Source organism: Periplaneta americana, chromosome 12 (assembly GCF_040183065.1).
Source record: "Periplaneta americana isolate PAMFEO1 chromosome 12, P.americana_PAMFEO1_priV1, whole genome shotgun sequence".
NCBI lineage: Eukaryota > Metazoa > Arthropoda > Insecta > Blattodea > Blattidae > Periplaneta > Periplaneta americana.
The window spans coordinates 144,232,668-144,252,511 of record NC_091128.1 but is presented as its reverse complement, the minus strand read 5'-3'; positions in this window follow the sequence as shown (position 1 = coordinate 144,252,511).

Genomic DNA, 19,844 nt, shown 5'->3' with positions numbered 1-19,844 from the left:
GTGGAATAGTGAGAAAGTGAAAGCGAGCGCAAATAGGAATGAGTGAAAATAGTGAGAAAGGGTTAAGAGAAGTGAATAAGTGACGGCATAAAATTAGTACTAACATTTGAACTTTGGAGCAGTAAATTAATATAAGAGAAAGATAGGAGAAAAGGTCAAAGAACAAATAGGACAAATAATTCAATATGATAATTTATAGAGAAAAAGTGAAATTGAGATTTAGTGAATAGTAGTTAGAGGAAAAAGGGGGTTTAAAAGTAGTATATAATATTAGATATATTAGGATTAATGAACAAATAGAGAATAGCAAATGAAATGTAGGAGAAATACTGATGGGGAGATTAGACCAAGGAAAAAAAAAAGGTACATAGTGTAAATGGGAGTAGTTGTGTAGACGTGTACTGGAAATGTGTTGTAATAATATGTTAATGGTGGCACCGGATACAGAGAAATGTCAGGTACACCATTACATGTAAAGAAATGCTGTGACGAAATATATCATATATCATAATCACTAAATATATTAGACAATCAATATATTGCATTAGTACTTTTGTGTGCCTATTGCAAGAATGTTAAAGCGCCTGCACTGCTTCCTCATACTACATGCAATACAAATTCAAAAGGTTTATTTATCAACTAGATAAAGAACATTCATAAGGAAATGTTGTGCTGGTTCTTAAGAACACACAGTGCAGGCGCTTTGACATCCCCGATGTATTGTGATTTTATCTTTGTACTTGTATTTTTTACTACCATCTTTTTGCATTTTTTTTTCATTTGCGTTTTTGTATTTGTAATTTTATTTATATTTCTTATTTACTTCTTCTCTCTACATTTCTTTTTTTGTGTATGCCTATTTGTATTCTGGTGGTGTGGTAGAGATGGCCTGATATAAATAAATAAATAAATAAATAAATAAATAAATAAATAAATAAATAAATAAATAGGTGAATGAATAAATAGGTGAATGAATGAATAAATATATAAATAAATAAACATAAATAAATAAATAAATATAAATAATAAATAAATAGGTGAATGAATGAATAAATATATAAATAAATAAATATAAATAAATAAATAGGTGAATACATAAATAGATGAACGAATAAATAAATAAACAAGTAAATATAAATAAATGAATTAATCTGTCAATAAGTGAATGATGAAGCAAATAAGTAAATAATAAATGGAAAGTGAACAGATTTGAGTGTTAATGATTATGGAACGATAAATAGGAGTCTACAAAACAAAGCAAGAAAATCCAGAAAAGTACATTTTTACAAAATTATGAAAGTTGTAGTGGTAACATATAGAAACGAGTCATGGATAATCAAACAATGATATATAAGTCAATTACAAGTAGCTGTGATGGAATTACTTCGTAGAGTAAAATGATGTATAACAGAGATTAATAAAAATTAGAATATCTGTAAATAATTAAGTATATGTATGATCTAAATTTAAAGTAGATTAATATGAACAAAATTAAAAAGGGTTGGGGACAACTCGCCACAGAAAATTGGCCACAGAGGCAACTCGCCACATAATTGAAATTCGTATCAAAGACAATTAGCCACACATTAAAATTCAAGGCAACACTCAAATTCGCAACAATTTATAATATATTTCTTTGGTAACAAAAGACAAATCCAGAAGCTGTAAACTAATTCGGAACTATGGCGGAAGAAATTTGCTTCACAAAATCAGAGAAAGTCTCTGACAAATTAATATAGCTTGGCTACATGTACACGAGATTTAGAGAAAATAAGAATGGAGTTGTTTGGCGCTGTGACATGCGTGGCGGTGTAATGCAACAGTCACGTTATCAGAAGGTGGAAGCAGTGTCGTCAAAGAACCGTCTGAACACAAGAATCATTCTGCAGACTGGGGAAGGATTAAGGCAAAGGAATGTGTAGAGAACATGAAGGCAAGGGCGGGGACTTCCCGAGAACCAACGTCTGTCATTATTCAAAATGAGTTAAAGCGTATTGCAAGCGAAGCCAATGTGAATCTACCGAAGAAACCATCTATTAAAAAAACTGTGCGCCGTGCCAGGAAGCTGCACCTACCATCTGAACCAAGGAATATTGACGAACTGAACGTTATAGCCGACAGATACATAGAGAGATTGGAAGGTTGTCATTCTCCTACCAAAAAGAAGCGGAAGTACATCGACATGGACAGACGAATATCACGTACAGTTGTAGAATACCCGCGGTACAAGAAGGCACCGTCATCCGGTGCTTGAGAGAGCTGTAGACCACAACCTAGCAGGACATTTTTGAAGCCAAATTTACAAGTACATAGCAATTCACATACTTAGTGGAATTTACAATTATTAATCTCTGTATCCATTCGCACAATATAGAGCTTCTGGAAGTCATAGATTTATCTTTGTATCTCAGTGTGGCAAATTGTATATCTGTGGCAAATTGTTTATTTGTGGCGAATTGTCCTTGTTGCTGATTTTCTGTGGCCAATTGTCCCAGTTACCAAATTTCTGTGGCCATTTGTCCGGAACTGAATTAAAAACACTTATCTATAATGAATAGTGAAAGATACCAGCACCGATACGCTATTAACAACCTAAAGTTCGACATTCCAAGAAAGGGTGGACATAAATGAACACAATGTGAATACAGAACAGGCTTTCAGTTCACAAATCATGAAGGGATAATGATGACGATGATGATATATAGCCTAGTGAAACAAAATATTGTATATAGATGCACAGGATTAAAGAAAACCTCATATATAAAAATATATGTATATAATGACGTTATAACTCAGACAAAAATAGTTGAACAAATATTTTTTACCATTACAAATAGTATCCTAAGTACAGGGTTGAGGCGTCTGAGCTTTTTGTCCAAAACCCTGTCATTCAATTCTATTTGCAATTTTGCGTTAACTTTTGAAAATCTCTGTATATGAAGATGTAGGCCTATGCTTTCACAATAACTTGATCGTCCCAGTTTAAAGATCGAGCAGACTTGTAACGTGTAATTATATGCTAAATGCTTGGCAGGGACTGAAAGCTCGTATTTCAAGCAGGCGAGATGCCATTGCACTTGTTTCATATGTGCGTCGCGTACGAATCCACACGCATTATGCTCCGCCATTTGTCCCATACTGTCATTGCTTCTGCGGTAACTTGGTTAGAGAAGCGTATTATCCGACAGGAAGGACCGGAATTTATATTACCTGCTTTCCGCCTCCGATCTCAACTATTCCGGGATATGCAGTACACTCAACAGCAGACGTGCGCCCGTCAGGTTATCCAATTGCTAAATCGATGGGCAGCATTATTTCATCCTAGAGACGCACTGCAAGCCGAACGGCTAGAGTTTCAGATCTCTACGATCAGAGATCCGAGTTCAAATTCGAGTAAGTAAAGGTGGAATTTCTTCTTCTTCTTCTACATCTTCTTCTCTGTTTAAAGGTGTAGGCTTGTAGCTTGTTCTTTCCTCATTCCTGCATTCTGCTCATATGATATCGCATTTTATAATAATAATAATAATAATAATAATAATAATAATAATAATAATAATAATAATAATGGTTTATTTTAACTGGCAAACTTAAGGCCATTCGGCCTTCTTTTCCACTCAACCAGTATGATAGAAAATTACTACAATGCTATGAATATAACATAATTAATACAATATAATGCAAGACAATATAATACATAATTAATATAATACAATGACAATTCTTTTCATCTTCACAACACCAATAAAATAATTATGTAATAATAATAATAATAATAATAACAATAATAATAATAATAATAATAATAATAATAATAATAGTAATAGTAATGGTAATGATAGTCATACCTAAATTAAATTAAATTATTAAACTCGATCACAATTATAACTTCAATTTGACTGCGCCCGTAAGAAATCGCTTAGCCTTTTCTTGAAAGTGGTTATTGTCTGGCAGCCCCTAACCTTCTGAGGTAGAATTCCATTCATGGGGGACTGAGACAGTAAAAGAGGATGAATAGTGGGATGTTCTATGGGCAGAAATTGCTAGGGTTTGGCTCTCCTGTGACGTGGTGTTTAGATTGTGTTTGGAGGAGAAGTAGTTAAACCGGGAACGAAGATAATTTGGAGTAGAAGTGTGGAGAACTCGAAACAGAAGAGAGAGCGAATGAAGTGTTCTACGGCCAGAATAAAGATTTGAACGAGGGTATAATGTGGTCAAATTTGTGAGCATTGCTGATGAATCTGACACACATATTGTGCACACGCTGCAGCTTGTTCGAAAGGTCAGTTGTCAAGTGTTAAGTATTACGTCGCAATAGTCAAACAGTGGTAGTACGAGGGTTTGCACTAAAGTCTGTTTTAATTTTGGCGGGAGCAAGTTTCTGAATGGGTTAAGAGAATGCATGGTATAGCACACTCTCTTGGATATTTCCTTTATTTGGCATTCCCAATTTAAATTTTCGTCCAATAAAATTCCGATTTTGTCTCCTAGTTGGTTTTATTCTTAGCCGCCACTGTGGTTTTGTATTTATTGGGTTATTTTAGCATGCTGTATCAACTTCTCAGGTTATTTAGCGTCTGAATGAAATGAAAGTGATAATGCCGATGAAATGGGCCCAGGGTCCAGCACCGAAAGTTATCCAGCATTTGCTCGTATTGGGTTGAGGGAAAACCCCGGAAAAAACCTCAACCAGGTAACTTTCCCCGACCGGGATTGGAACCCGGGCCACCTAGTTTCTCGGCCAGACGCGCTGCCCGTTACTCCACAGGTGTGGACGTGGTCTAGTAGTTAGAGCGCTAGACTTGTAATCCTGTAGGTCCGCGTTCGATCCCCGATGTACTCCCGATTTAAAATGTGTGTTGGGTAAACCTGTGATCCAGGTAACACAGGGGTTTTCTCGGGTTCCACTCTGTGAACAAATCTCCATCATAATCTCGTATTAAAGCGGATGTAGCGTAGACCAGACTCCTATGGCGCACCCTGGGAAACGACTTTGACGGTAAATTGGTTTATACAACTGGCTTCATATGGGTGAATGACGGACAGTCAAGTACCCGCCAGTATTAGCTCAACTCTCGCATGTCCACACCTGTGGAGTAACGGTCAGCGCGTCTGGCCGCGAAACCAGGTGGACCGGGTTCGATTCCCGGTCGAGGCAAGTCACCTGGTTAAGGTTTTTCCGGGGTTTTCCCTCAACCCAAGATGAGCATATGCTGGGTAACTTTCGGTGCTGGACCCCGGACTCATTTCACCGGCATTATCATCTTCATCTCATTCAGACGCTAAATAACCTAAGCTGTTAATAAAGCGTCGTAAAATAACCTACTAAAATAAAAAAAATACTCTCGCATCTGTCAGTTTATTCGATGCAGTACAAAAAATCACAAAGGATATAGTTGCCAATTCTTGATATTTTTCGCCACTAAATTATTATGATTTAAAACATAAATGAATTATTATGGATTTATTAATTTGTCGTACAGAATAATCTCCGTAATGTTGACAATTAATATTGAGGAGAAAAATTCGCTCCGGTGCCGGGGATCGAATCCGGGTCCTTGATTCTACGTACCAAGCGCTCTGACCACTGAGCTACGCCGAATTCAATCCACAGCACCGGATCGAACCTTCCTCCAAGTTTGGAGTCAGGCCACAAAGGGAAACACTGAAGGAGGAAGGTTCGATCCGGTGCTGTGGATTGAATTTGGCGTAGCTCAGTGGTCAGAGCGATTGGTACGTAGAACCAAGGACCCAGGTTCGATCCCAGGCGCCGGGGCGAATTTTTCTCCTCAATATTAATAATGAATTACTTTATATTAAAAGGTATTATAATGCCATGCAAATATATAATCTCCAGATAAAGTGATTCATATATTAAATATAATAGATTTCCAAATTTCTGTAAAGAGAGATGAGCGAAAGACTCAGCTCCACTATTTCGGTATCAAAGATGCTTAAAATGTATATTTACTGAATATATCGTAACAATATAATATATTATATATTATACAGTATGGCTCACTTAACTCTTTCACCTCCGACAGCGTGTGAAGTATTTCAAGTATGCACAAATCGACAATTACAAATTAAATTACATCGTAGGGGACATCTGATACACATAATATATTTTTTGTACATGAAATAATTTTCAAGATATTAGAGTCAACTTTTTTTTTTTAATGGAAACCAACTATGTTTTGTATTGCAAATGTTGCGTTAGCTCTATCTAATAACAACGGACTTCTTTACAGACTGTTTGAAGTCACTGGTAAGAGTCCGGAGGGAAAAAGACCTTTCGGGAGACCGAGACATAGATGGGAGAATAATATTAAAATGTATTAGAGGGAGGTGGAATATGATGATAGAGACGGGATTAATCTTGTACAGGATAGGGACCGATGGCGAACTTATGTGAGGGCGGCAATGAACCTTCGGGTTCCTTAAAAGTCATTTGTAAGTAAGAGTAAACATAACAATATATATTCTTCTTAATGAGCACAAGACGTATTCTTTACGTCCAGTATAAAGAGAAAGTTAAGATAACAAAAGAGAAAGATACGTATTATTTTCAGCTCAACTAATTTCGTATTACAAAATACTGCTTACCACGAGTTCATAGCACAAAAGACAGCCACATTCGAATGCAGTGCGAGCGGGCTCTAAGAACTCTGGTATTCTTTATCTTTACAAGAGACTTGTGAATTCAGGCAGCGTTATCGGCCAGCTCGGCTGTTTATTAGAAGCGCCGTGCGCCTTACCAGCCTGCCATTGTGTTTCGTGGTTCTTTGTTCGATCTCAATGTCTTGCTCTATTTCCTTCTGTCTTATTCCTGACCAGGGGAGCCTGACGGTAGTAGAAATGGGAATGGAGTGAAGTATAGAGAGTTGGGGTAAATTGAGAGCCGAGAAACTCAGCTTCTCGTCGATTCTAGCGGTTGCACGCCATTCTGCAAGTCGGCACGGACCATTGCTGGGGTTTTGCTCGTACCACGTCCGTCATGGTACCGCCCTCTCAGGGAATCTTCCTTCTACCGCTTTACGAAATAAGCTCAAACCTATTTGGGTCAAAGTTTCCACCAAAATAAGTGTCAATCATAAATCAATAATTAAACGTATCTCAATAGTAAATTATGCAATGAGCCTATAATGGTAGTAATTAAGACGCGAGTATGATTGTTTATGAAACTCGCTTGCGCTCGTTTTACAAACAATCATACTCGCGTCTTAATTACCATTATAGGCAAGTTTTATACGACTTTTTATGCTCGACCATATTTCTAACTTGAAAGTATTGAACATTAGGTCTTTTTATTGTTATGTGCGAACTGACCTGAATTGTGAGATGTGCGCAGACGCGAAAGTATTGATTTTTTCCGAGGCCGAATGTTATTGACCTTGGCACAGAATAAGAATGAACATTAGTCTGATATAACCTGGAAATTGATTTAGAATTGAAAAACGAGATGACAAATTTAATTTATTTGAATATTATTTACAATTAACGCTAATTATTACAGTAACAGAACATAACCTTCTTCGACAGTATTGGATTTCCAGCCTCCGTGACTTTTCGCTAATTGTCTTTCGATTGCATATCCGAGAATAATCGATATAACGGTACAAAGCTGACTTGTGATTGGCTGAAGACCTGTACTTCAATGAGTAGGTGTACTTTAATGACATTCATTAAAGGACTGCTACCAGGTGTATAATTACTACATTTCAGCATGCCGAAATATAGTAATTATACACCTGGTAGTAGCCCTTTAATGCACCTCATTAAAGTACACCTATTCATTATAATTCAGTTGTTCAGCCAATAACAAATCACCATTGTACCATTATAAAACCGCAAGTATCGATTATTCTCGGATATGAAATCGAAAGACAATTAGCGAAAAGTCACAGAAGCTGGAAATCCAACACTGTCGCAGAAGGTTATGTTCTGTTACTATAATAATTAGCGTTAATTGTAAATAATATTCAAATAAATTCAATTTGTCATCTCGTTTTTCAATTCTAAATCAATTTCCAGGTTATATCAATACTAATGTTCATGTTATTCTCTAGATTATATCAAGGTCAATGACATTCGTCCCTCGGAAAAAATTAATAGTTTCGCGTCTGCGCACATCTCACAATTCAGGTCAGTTCTGCTCCTCACTTACATAAGCATAACATGAATACTTATGAATAATTTCAAGTTAGAAATATGGTCGAGCATAAAAAGTCGTATGAAACTTGCCTATAATGGTAATTAAGACGCTCGTATGAAAATTATGAAACGAGCTTGCGCTCGTTTCAGAAACAAACATACTCGCGTCTTAATTACTACCATTATAGGCTCGTTGCATAATGTACAATTTCGAAGCGGGTACAGACACAAATAATAAAATGAAATTTAAAGAAAATGATTTTTTAAAATAAAATTTGGTTATTTTTACATCGCTTTATCAAAATCTATGGTTATCTAGCGTCTGAGTGAGATGAAGGTGATAATGCCAGCGAAATGAATCAGGTAACAAGTTCCAACCAGAATTTGAACCCGGGCCTACTCGTTCCACGGTAAGGCATACTAAACGTTACTCCAGAGCGGTGGTGAAGAGAATGAAGTATTCTAATTTTTTGCACGGTACTGTGTTTTCTCGTCGTTACAGCAAACGACCGCCACGATTGAAAGTTGATTTTACTGAATTCAGAGTTGCCAACCTAGGTAAGTATGTTAAAATATTACAAATAACTTCTCTAGTGTTGTAATGAAAACCACTGCCTTCTATGTATGCTACATTGCATGTAAAATTCATACGAAAAAGTCAGTGTTAATTAATATACATTATACGAAACAAATCACTACATTTGAAATGTACTGAACTTTATTTAAACAATTCAAACTCCACTTAACAAAAGAAATAAAAATTATTTCAATTGAACACGAAATATTACTAGTACCTGAACCTACGTAAAGATTAATTTTTAGTCCTACAAAATTTATATACTGCAGAAGTAGAGTGGGGCAAATCTATGCATAGTAAGTCACTGGTTTGCTGTCCGTTGAACTTCCTAATTTGACGTGGACGAGAAATTACAGTAAATTTTCCTGAAACTTCTTTTAAGGAAACTTCTCTTGCAAAGGATTTGAATCCGCGGACCTCGGATGTAGATGCACAGTGAACTGTAACTAATGTCTTTAAGTGGAGTAACGGTCAGCGCGTCTGGCCGCGAAACCAGGTGGCCCGGGTTCGAATCCCGGTCCGGGCAAGTTACCTGGATGAGGTTTTTTCCAGGGTTTTCCCTCAACCCAACACGATCAAATGCTGGGTAACTTTCGGTGCTGGACCCCGGACTCTTTTCACCGGCATTATCACCTTCATATCATTCAGACGCTAAATAACCTAAGATGTTGATAAATCGTCGTAAAATAACCAAATAAAATAAGTGAAATGTCTTTAATTTCAGGGGACTTTTCTTTTAGAAATTTTAAATAAAAATTTTTAATACAATTTTACTCATTTTTCTACCTTTTCGAGATAAAAATAATTGTTTTAGGCCTATATGAAAACTTTATAGCGTGTTTTGGGAACGCCATTGATTTAATTCCCAATATGCTCTGTCAATTAAAAGAGAGCAGTGCATTAAGATGATAAATGACGGAAAGAATGTTATTTTGCCCTTTAAATGTGCAAAAATTTCATCCCAACAAATATAACATTGTAAAATTCCTACGCAGAACGGAAAGTTACATTCATTTGGATCAAATTTCTACACATTTAAAGGAAAAAATAAAAAAAAAATTCACTCATATATTATCATAACATACTGCTCTCTTAAATCGACTAAGAATATTGGGAATTTAATCAATGGCTTTCCCAAAATACACTGTGAAATTTTCATATGAAATAATGTTTATCTAGAAAAAGAAGCAAAACGAGCAAAATTCTATTAAACTTTTTCGTTTGAAGTATGTCAAAGAATAACCCACTGAAATGAATGAGCAGTGTATTAATGATGATAAATGACGTAAAGAATGCTATTTGCCCTTTAAATGTGCAAAAATTTGATCCGAACGAATATAAAATTGTAAAATTCCTACGCAGAACGGAAAGTTACATTCATTTGGATCAAATTTCTACACATTTAAAGAAAATAATTAAACATTTTTCACTCATATATTATCATAATATACTGCTCTCTTAAATCGACTAAGAATATCGGGAATTCAATCACTGGCTATCCCAAAATACGCTAGGAAATTTTCATATGAAATAATGTTTATCTAGAAAAAGAAGCAGAACGAGCAAAATTGTGTTATACTTTCGGTTTGAAGTATGTCAATGACTAACCCACTGAAATTAATGAACAGTATTATGATAAATGACGTAAAGAATGCTATTTTGCCCTTTAAATGTGCAGAAATTTGATCCGAACAAATATAACATTGTAAAATTCCTACGCAGAACGGAAAGTTACATTCATTTGGATCAAATTTCTACACATTTAAAGGAAAAAATTAAACATTTTTCACTCATATATTATCAAAAAACACTGGTCTCTTAAATCGACTAAGAATATTGGGAATTCAATCAATGGCTTTCCCAAAATACGCTGTGAAATTTTCATATGAAATAATGTTTATCTAGAAAAAGAAGCAGAACGAGCAAAATTGTGTTAAACTTTTTCGTTTGAAGTATGTCAAAGAATAACCCACTGAAATTAATGAGCAGTGTTATGATAATAAATGACTTAAAGAATGCTATTTTTCCCTTTACATGTGCAGAAATTTGATCCGAACAATGTAACATTGTGAAATACAGAACGAAAAGTTACATTTCTTCGGATCAAAATTCTACACACATTAAAAAAAAAAAACTAAAATTCTGTCAATCATTTATTATCATAATACACTGGTGTCTTAAATTGATTAAGAATATTGGGAATCCAGTCAATGGCTTCCCCAAAATACGCTAGAAAAATTTTCATATGAAATAGTATTTATCTGGAAAAAGAACGAGCAAAATTACATTAAACTTTTTTGTTTGAAGTATGTCAAAGAATAACCCACTGAAATTAATGGCATTACTTGCTGTTCAACCTGTATATGACAAACATTGTAATCAGAAGACCTCGCGCCAATTTCTCTGTTAAACACAGTTGAATTCAAGATCTAACTGGACATTGTGCAAATGACTATATCAGTGAGTTTATTTTTAGCTCGGATTATGTCGGGAAGTACGAAAAACCACGTAAGGGTCGTACAATCAGGTATTTGGTATCTCGGAACACCTGCTGTCACACAATTTAGCTGTGCGAGGCTAGGAGTACGTGCGTGTGGTGTGATGTTTGTCGATCACATTAATTCAGTGTTTGCCGTCGTGGTGTGTTTCATCCGAGTTGGGATTTCTCCCTTCTTCACTTAGTTTCTGTTAGAACTTCTGACCCTAGTACGAATGTCCAGAAGCATATAAAATATGCTAAGTAAAATCGTATTGCAGTCTATATAATATGAACGTCAGAGATGTAAGAAAGTACTTACTTACTTACTTACTTACTGGCTTTTAAGGAACCCGGAGGTTCATTGCCGCCCTCACATAAGCCCGCCATTGGTCCCTATCCTGAGCAAGGTTAATCCATTCTCTATCATCATATCCCACCTCACTCAAATCCATTTTAATATTATCTTCCCATCTACGTCTCGGCCTTCCTAAAGGTCTTTTTCCCTCCGGCCTCCCAACTAACACTCTATATGCATTTATGGATTCGCCCATACGTGCTACATGCCCTGCCCATCTCAAACGTCTGGATTTAATGTTCCTAATTATGTCAGGTGATGAATACAATGCGTGCAGTTCTGTGTTGTTGTAACTTTCTCCATTCTCCTGTAACTTCATCCCCCTTAGCCCCAAATATTTTCCTAAGCACCTTATTCTCAAACACCCTTAACCTATGTTCCTCTGCCAAAGTGAGAGTCCAAGTTTCACAACCATATAGAACAACCGGTAATATAACTGTTTTATAAATTCTTTTATGAATAAAGACTCCTGTTCCTAATTGGTGATTATCGTTTCCTTCCCCATAATACAACAAATAATCTCCTATTTGTGTTATGCCGTTCCCATCTAACCATAGCACATAGGTAACAGAATTTTGTGCGAGATCATGCGTATTTGCTTGGTTTCCGCACAAAACCAATCCGCGTAAACTCTAAAATTCCACATTCAGTATTCCCAACCTAGCACACATAACAATTTCCCTCTTCTTTCCGCTTAAGTGACATATTGATTTTATTGTTTTAGGCTTCTAACATATTATTTTTAGAGACGTTCAATATAGTAATAATTATAAATTGGAAACTTACCACTGCAATTTCACCTAAGCTTAAATTGCACATTTTAATAATTGTTTTTAAATATTTGCAAAAAATTAAGTAAACTCTACAACTCCATTAAAATTACTACATTCGTGATTAAAAAAACATTAAGGAAGCCGTGAAAAAATCAACAGACTCATCATAGACTGGAGGAAAAAAAGACAGACGTATATCACGGCCTGCTGGAGTATAGTAAACACAGAAAACATTTTAAAGCAACAATGTTGAAGATAGATATTTTTGTTTTGCAAATTTGCCGTCATTGAACAGAAACAAAGATGGAGATTTAATTGCAACTAATTAGAAATTCCTCTTTGAGGTATGTAATAAACGATCTTCGCACAAAATAATGTACGATATGCGAGCGGTATGTTTTGTTTCAATTCTCGGAAATTAAAAAAGCTCAACTACGTTTCGCTTTTTCAAACTTTTCCTCGAACATGAAAACTTCAACATACCGCACTTTTAACGCATATTACTATTTTTCCACCGGTCTGGAGTAACGGTTAGAACGTCTGACAGTGAAATGAGCGCACCCTGGTCCAAATCGTTGTTGGAACAAGTAATTTTTGGAGGTTTTTCGAATTTCCCTCAACCAATTGAAGTAGAATTGCTGGGTAACATTCGGCATTGGATCTTGAATTCATTTCCCCATTTCCTTCGGGCTTGCTCCGATATAGAATCGGCTGCTGGCCGCCACTTAACTTGGACCCCTTGGATATGTGGTTATTCGTTGTTGGTGGTAGTTCTATGCACCGTGGGCTCATGGTAACTCGTGGGACCGGCGATGAGGGACGGCGGTGAGCTTTCGCGGAAAGGTAAAGGGATTATGTAGGCTGTAGGAGAGTTGGGAGGCGGCGCGCGGAGCGCCTTAGGGCATGCACACCATTCCATTCCAATGGGCCCACTAGAGCAGCCTGCGTGCGAGAACAGTTTCAGTCTTTGTCCTCCCCTGAAGCGGGAATAATAGAATAGAACAGAATTTTCTTGTTCCAACATTTGAAATCCTGGTCGAAAATTCGGTAAGCCTAAATTCAAGTAGGTTCCGTGTTTATGAATGTGGTTTTCTAGTTTTATCTCTTGTTATCTCACAATTTTATTCGTAATATAGCCTATTGCAGATGGCATTGAGATATGAAGAGTCCACTGCAAGAATGATGGATATCACTTTCTTGTCGAAAATGAACCAAGACTGTCAATGCATAGCTTAAGACATATAGAATGTACATAGAGAGTTACATGGCATTAACACTGATAGTCATTGTCCAGTAATGATCGGAAAATCATAGGTAAGCTTTGAGAGCTAAGCATTTCAAACTTTCAATTGCTTCTCCTGCAAAATGTATTCCAAATGACATCCATCATTCTTGGAGTGGACTCTTCATATATGAATCATATGCGAAGACTAAGAAAAGACCGAAAGATTGGGGAATACTGGATTTGCAGTGAAAGACCTACCATTTGGCAAACACTATGTATGTACTAGTGTCGTGCAATGTTCGAACGTGAGAGGATATCAAGATACTACGAACTTCGCCCAACTCCTCAGGCATCCAGCAGTACGTAGAAATGAAGCGTGTAAACTAAAATAAACGAGTCTGTTGAAAACCGGTCAGAGGCCTTATGTTCGGTTCATGTTTGCCGAGGCTCTGTAGACCCGAAGTTCCCTTTGCGTTTTTATAAACATTCACTGCCTTTCTCCTTAGTTCCTCCTCTCCCTGCGCCTTTATGCTTTAGCTCAGGGCCGGCCATGAGAGCGGCTCCATATATCCGGCCAGAGCTGCTCCGGCTCCGCAAGGCACTTCAATTCCAAGCCAGAGCAGAACGCTCACGCAGTGGCGGACTCGCATTACAGCTACCTTCCCTGCATTAATATAACAAGAGCCACGGTTGTTCTAGTCATTCAGTCTATCAGTACATAATAGTTTATAAGGATATTACATCAGTCCATTGTACAGTACAGACCTTATAACACTCTTATTAATTTAATGAAATAAACTTCGCTCTATGCACACACACAAATCATTAGGCTTATTTACATAACCCATAAGCACATACTGCAATCTCTTACCACGGTTCTACGAGACAGGCGTATGGCTTCCACTTCCCCTACTTATTGAGGACAGAGTTCATCTGCCAATATAATTAAACATCGCTTGAAGAAGTTACCTTCGTTGAATGTTTTCAATTCCTTTGCAATTTCGTGGCAAATTTTGTAGCTAATTCTCATAGCCGATTCACTAAGTCATTATTGTCATCCTGTTAATATATAATATAATATAATATAATATAATATAATATAATATAATATAATATAATATAATATAATATAATATAATATATTGCATTATAAGTTATTATAGTACATTTAGTAATATATAATTTCAAATTATACAAATATTGACATACCATAGTATACTATATTACAGTTCATGATGTATAATAATTATACAATATGGTATATGATATATCATGAACTGTAATATACTATACTATGATATATCATAATACTTGTATAATTTAAAATTATATATTACTAAATGTATAATAACCTATAATGCAATGTAAATATAACTCTCTAATATAATGTACCTGAGAAACATTTTCTTTAAGTTGTATTAATTTATGGCTTTCATTACCAACATATTTGTCATATTCAGTAGCATGTTGTAAAGAATAATGTCGTTGGATATTGAACTTCTTAATCAGTTGGAGTGTTTTATGCCAAATTAAACACTTTGCTAATCCACTGCTCTCTACCAAAAAGAACTCCTCCTCCCATGATATATTAAACGCATTGGGAATAGCGGGACGGTTTAGTGTATGAGCGGAAGGTCCGTCTTCAAAGTTCGCCATCATACTGCAGAGTCACTACTGCACCGACACAATGACGTACAGTATTCATACGTCAGAGCGCTCGCAAGACCCGCTGTTTAAAACACACAGCGCTCATTTCTCAGAATCACGTAATGTGCCCAGCCCTGCTTTAGCTGCATGAAGATGCCAGGGACATATGTTACGAAGTTACGCGTAGTAATGAGCAAAGCTAGGAAGTTAGTAACAAAGCAGGATTTCAGTTGAGATATCAAACCAAAATTTTGAGAGCATGTTTACTATGTAAAGCACTAACAAAATCCAAATTTTTAACTGTCAAAAGTTTTTCGCCTTTTAATTTTTTATTTTATTTTATTTTGTTTTAATATTTCAAAACTCAAATTTTTAGTAGAAGATCTCAATTTTTAAGCGTTATTTTTTTATTGCATTCACAAGAGATAGAGAAAGATTTCTATGCATTCATTTTATGAAATACTCGTATCTCATTTATTCGCTTTTAAAAATTGTTTTGAGCTTTTGAAAATGATACTTTTTTTTATAATTTATGAAAAAAATATTAATAAAATGTACTAGCAGCATTTATACAACATAAATGCATAGAACCATGCAGCTACCTCATAAATACTTATTTTATTTACAAATGGCTTTTAAGGAACCCGCAGGTTCATTGCCGCCCTCACATAAGCCCGCCATCGCTACCTATCCTGTGCAAGATTAATGCAGTCTCTATCATCAGTGGATTCGTAACAAGCTGTTTTTACGGTGATGGGTTGTTAGCCCTTCGGCCAACCACCCCTTATCGGCTGTCCACAACTGCTTATTCAATATTACCTCATAATTACTTTGCAGTAAAAATTCCATCCAGATTGATTAATATTCGGCATGAAAAGTTGGTGCTAAATCAAGAAAAATAAACTTACGTATAAATGGATTTGAAAGTCAAATGAATATTTATGTAACACATACCTATTAAAATTCTTCTCCGCTACATTCATCTAGTAATTTCAGGGAGCCAACTTCATAATAGAAAGTTACTAGATTTGTTGTAAAAAAAAATCCTTCATGAAAAAATAATTTTGACGGCTCTTCTTCCGCCATTAAAAAAATAGGCATATTTGTAATCAGAATTGAACTAAATCCATTTGGGGTATGGAAAGTAAAAATATTTTGGAACATTTTTATAATTTCCTGTGGAGTCTCTCCATAATTAAGAAAGGAGCATCTCTGCGGACTTCTGGAAAAAGAATTGAGGAAGACACAAGTGTGTGGAATGTGGCATTGTATGGGGCAGAAATATCGACATTACGATAAAGTGAAAAGACACGACTGGAAGCATTTAAAATATAGATATGGAAAATGTGAAATGGGCAGACAGAATAGGAAATGAAGCTGCGCTAGAAAAAGTGGTGAAGAAAGAATAATGCTGCGATTGGTCAGGAAGAGGAAAAGAAATTGACTGGATCACTGCCTAAGAAGAAACTGGATACCGCCATCTGAAGGATGCACTGAAGGAATGGTGAACGAGAGAAAAGTTTGGGGCAGAAGAAGATATCTACATTAAGATATATGAATCACATGTGGAGACTAAGAGGCAGGCGGAAAATAGGGAATGTTGGAGAATGCTGGGTTTTCAGTGAAGGACCAGCTCTTCAGCAGGAAACTATGAATGAATGAATGAATGAATGATCATATGTTAATTGTTATGTATTTGCAATAATATTATTGATTTATGATACAAGCTCGTAAACTTGTGTTTTTTTGCACGAGAGTAATGTTCGTGAAATGAAGCGTAGTTTCGTTTCACAAATCACACAAGGGTCACGAAAACGTTTCAGGAACGTGTAACATGCTATGTTTTTTTTTTTTTTTACGGCAGCCGTGGAATAAATAGGTAGACTTTATTATATACAGTCCATCCAACGTAAGACTTGTTCTTAACATAAAGATATATCTAGCACTCCAGACGTGTGTTCGACTAACTCTACTCCAACCTGTTGTCACAATGCGGCTTATTGAGTTAAATTTGTTTCTCACATTTATACGTTTCTGTTCGCGATATGTTATATTGCAGCTAAATAAAAATTGACGACATACCGGTATATTTAATTATCCTGGCTATAGAGGCACAGTATTATTATTTACCATATTTATTATGCTTTGCCATAACAAACTTTTCTTTTCAATAATACAGATCACTTTTATGAACAATTTCACATTTTATAAGGCATCGTCATGTATTATTTTAATAAAGAACAAGGGTACGTCACGTTTTTGCTGTAGGCCCTAAATTGTGACAAAATAATTTACATAATCAAGAAAAAATTAAAACTAAGGAACTCTTTTTTTCCCTTCCGCCCTGAGTACTTCAGTCAGTGTCCGCATCAAGGGCGGTTCTTATTTTGGATAGACTATATTAGAGTATATATTGAAGTTATTCTAGTTATAAATTTCATAGTCATAAAAGCAAAGATAAAGAATTCCATGAACGACAATGTAATGTCCATAGTTACAAAAATAAATTGTAATAACTGCATTTTGTAAGTGTGATTTAGAAGAAAATGGGGATAAATCTTACATTATTTTTGAAGTTTCGAAGTTCCCTGTATCGGAGTTGATGCCAGAAAAGTTGAAGAGCGTATTGAATACAAAGCGTAATGCTAGAAATTTATGATCTTATTTTAAAAAAAGTTACTGAGTATAACTAAACTGTTTTGTTTTCATATAGGCTATTTATGAAAAGACAAAGAAACTGGAAAGTTCAAGTATGTGTTCATGCTTATTCAGTGTTCTTTAGTTAGTTATTTGCGACGCTTTATCAACTGCTATAGTTATCTAGCGTCTGAATGAGAAGGTGAAAATGCTAGCGAGATGATTCGAGGGTCCAGCGCCGAAAGTCACCCAGCATTTGCTCTTAATGGGTTGAGGGAAAACCTCGGAAAAAATCTCAATCCGGTAACTTGTCCCAACCAGAATTTTAACCCGGGCCTGCTAGTTGCACGATCAGACATGCTAACCGTTACTCCACAGCGGTGGACTTAATCAGTTTTAAAATTAGCGTTGTGCGTATGACAAAGCGTCGTTATAGTGGATTAGTTGCAAAATACCGTAATGTAAAATGTAAATTAATACATCGAATTACAAAAATTAAGTAATTCTCTCTCTTCTGCAACATTATTTACATTTCCTGTAGAGAATTAGTGTGTTTCACTTAGATTCTGTGACGCAATAAAATGTAAACATTGAACATGTACTTTTTTCCAGCACTGCGCAAAGTAAATATCAGTGCGTAAAGTGATTACACACAATTGCGTTTTCACACAAGAGCTATAAAGTTTCTTCGATGCGTGAAGTACAACATTGTGTACTGGGGTATAAAAATAAATTGTATGATGTGGAAACCCATACACAAAAATTTAACCTCCTGAGTCCTGAGAGTATAGCAGCGATTTTCAACCCTTTTCAACATGTGGCACACTAAAGTCACAGTCTACTATATACAATCGCGAAGCTTGAGGTGATTTTTTGCAAATCTCGTGATAAAGCGCTCCAAGCGGTTAGCAACTAGAAACAATAGACTGTCCACGGTCGACTTTTGACTGTGTCGTATTTCCATCGAGTGCTAGCTCGTTGCGTATTTCACATTGATGCTTGTGAAATGTTCGTTATTGGTTGTAATGAAAATGTTAATGGCTAAAATACAATAATTGGAATAATAATATTTTACTAGAGGCGTAGAAAAATTAAGTTTGTTTTAATGAAATTTATTGATCATGTTTTATTTTCAATTCTGGTGGGATTATTATTGCTTAGGCCTACTTTTTTTTTCAAAGGATATGTTTTTAATTATACCTGTTAATTTTGTTATTTTTATTTGCTACTTTACTAGAGACGTAGAAAAAGTCTGTTACAATAAAATTTATTGATCACGTTTTATTTTCAATTCTGGTATGATTATTATTGCTTAACCTCATCCCACTTTGTTAAGTACGTAAGCCTACACTACAAGTACCGGTACACGTAAGTTACTTCATTAATTCATATTTCCATTATTATTATTGTAAAAGGAAATGAAAATTAATATTTATTGGTTTCATAGTTAATTATCGCTATAATCTTGAATGAGTGAAGCGATTATAGTAAATTTCAGTTCGTTTTGCACAAACAAAAATAATATTAACCTATTTCTTGCAGGTATCTTCGAGTTTATGATGGAATTTAATATACTTCATTAAGATAATAATAAATTAACTTTATGCATTTAATATTTAAATAATGGAAGGTGTTAATTTTTCCAAAAGAACACAACGAAGGTGCAACATATTTTGTCGTCTACTAGGAGAGAGATCTGCGATGATAAGGCGATAGTAGCGATCCTAGTGGTGGGTAACTACCCATGTTTGCATTTTTAGTACATATTGAGCTTCGCGACTGTATATAGTAGACTGTGCTAAAGTTGTAATTTAAAATCCCGCGGCATACTCATATAATTTAAACCAGTGGTTCCTAACTAGGAAGGATTTTTTTTTTGTAAAAACTTTTCCATATTAGGCATCAAGATTATTCCGTAAAATTTTACCCATTCAGTCATCGATTCATTTTCTGTCAGATACGTTTCCAATTCACTGTGGGCTAAAGCAAAGAGATGCACT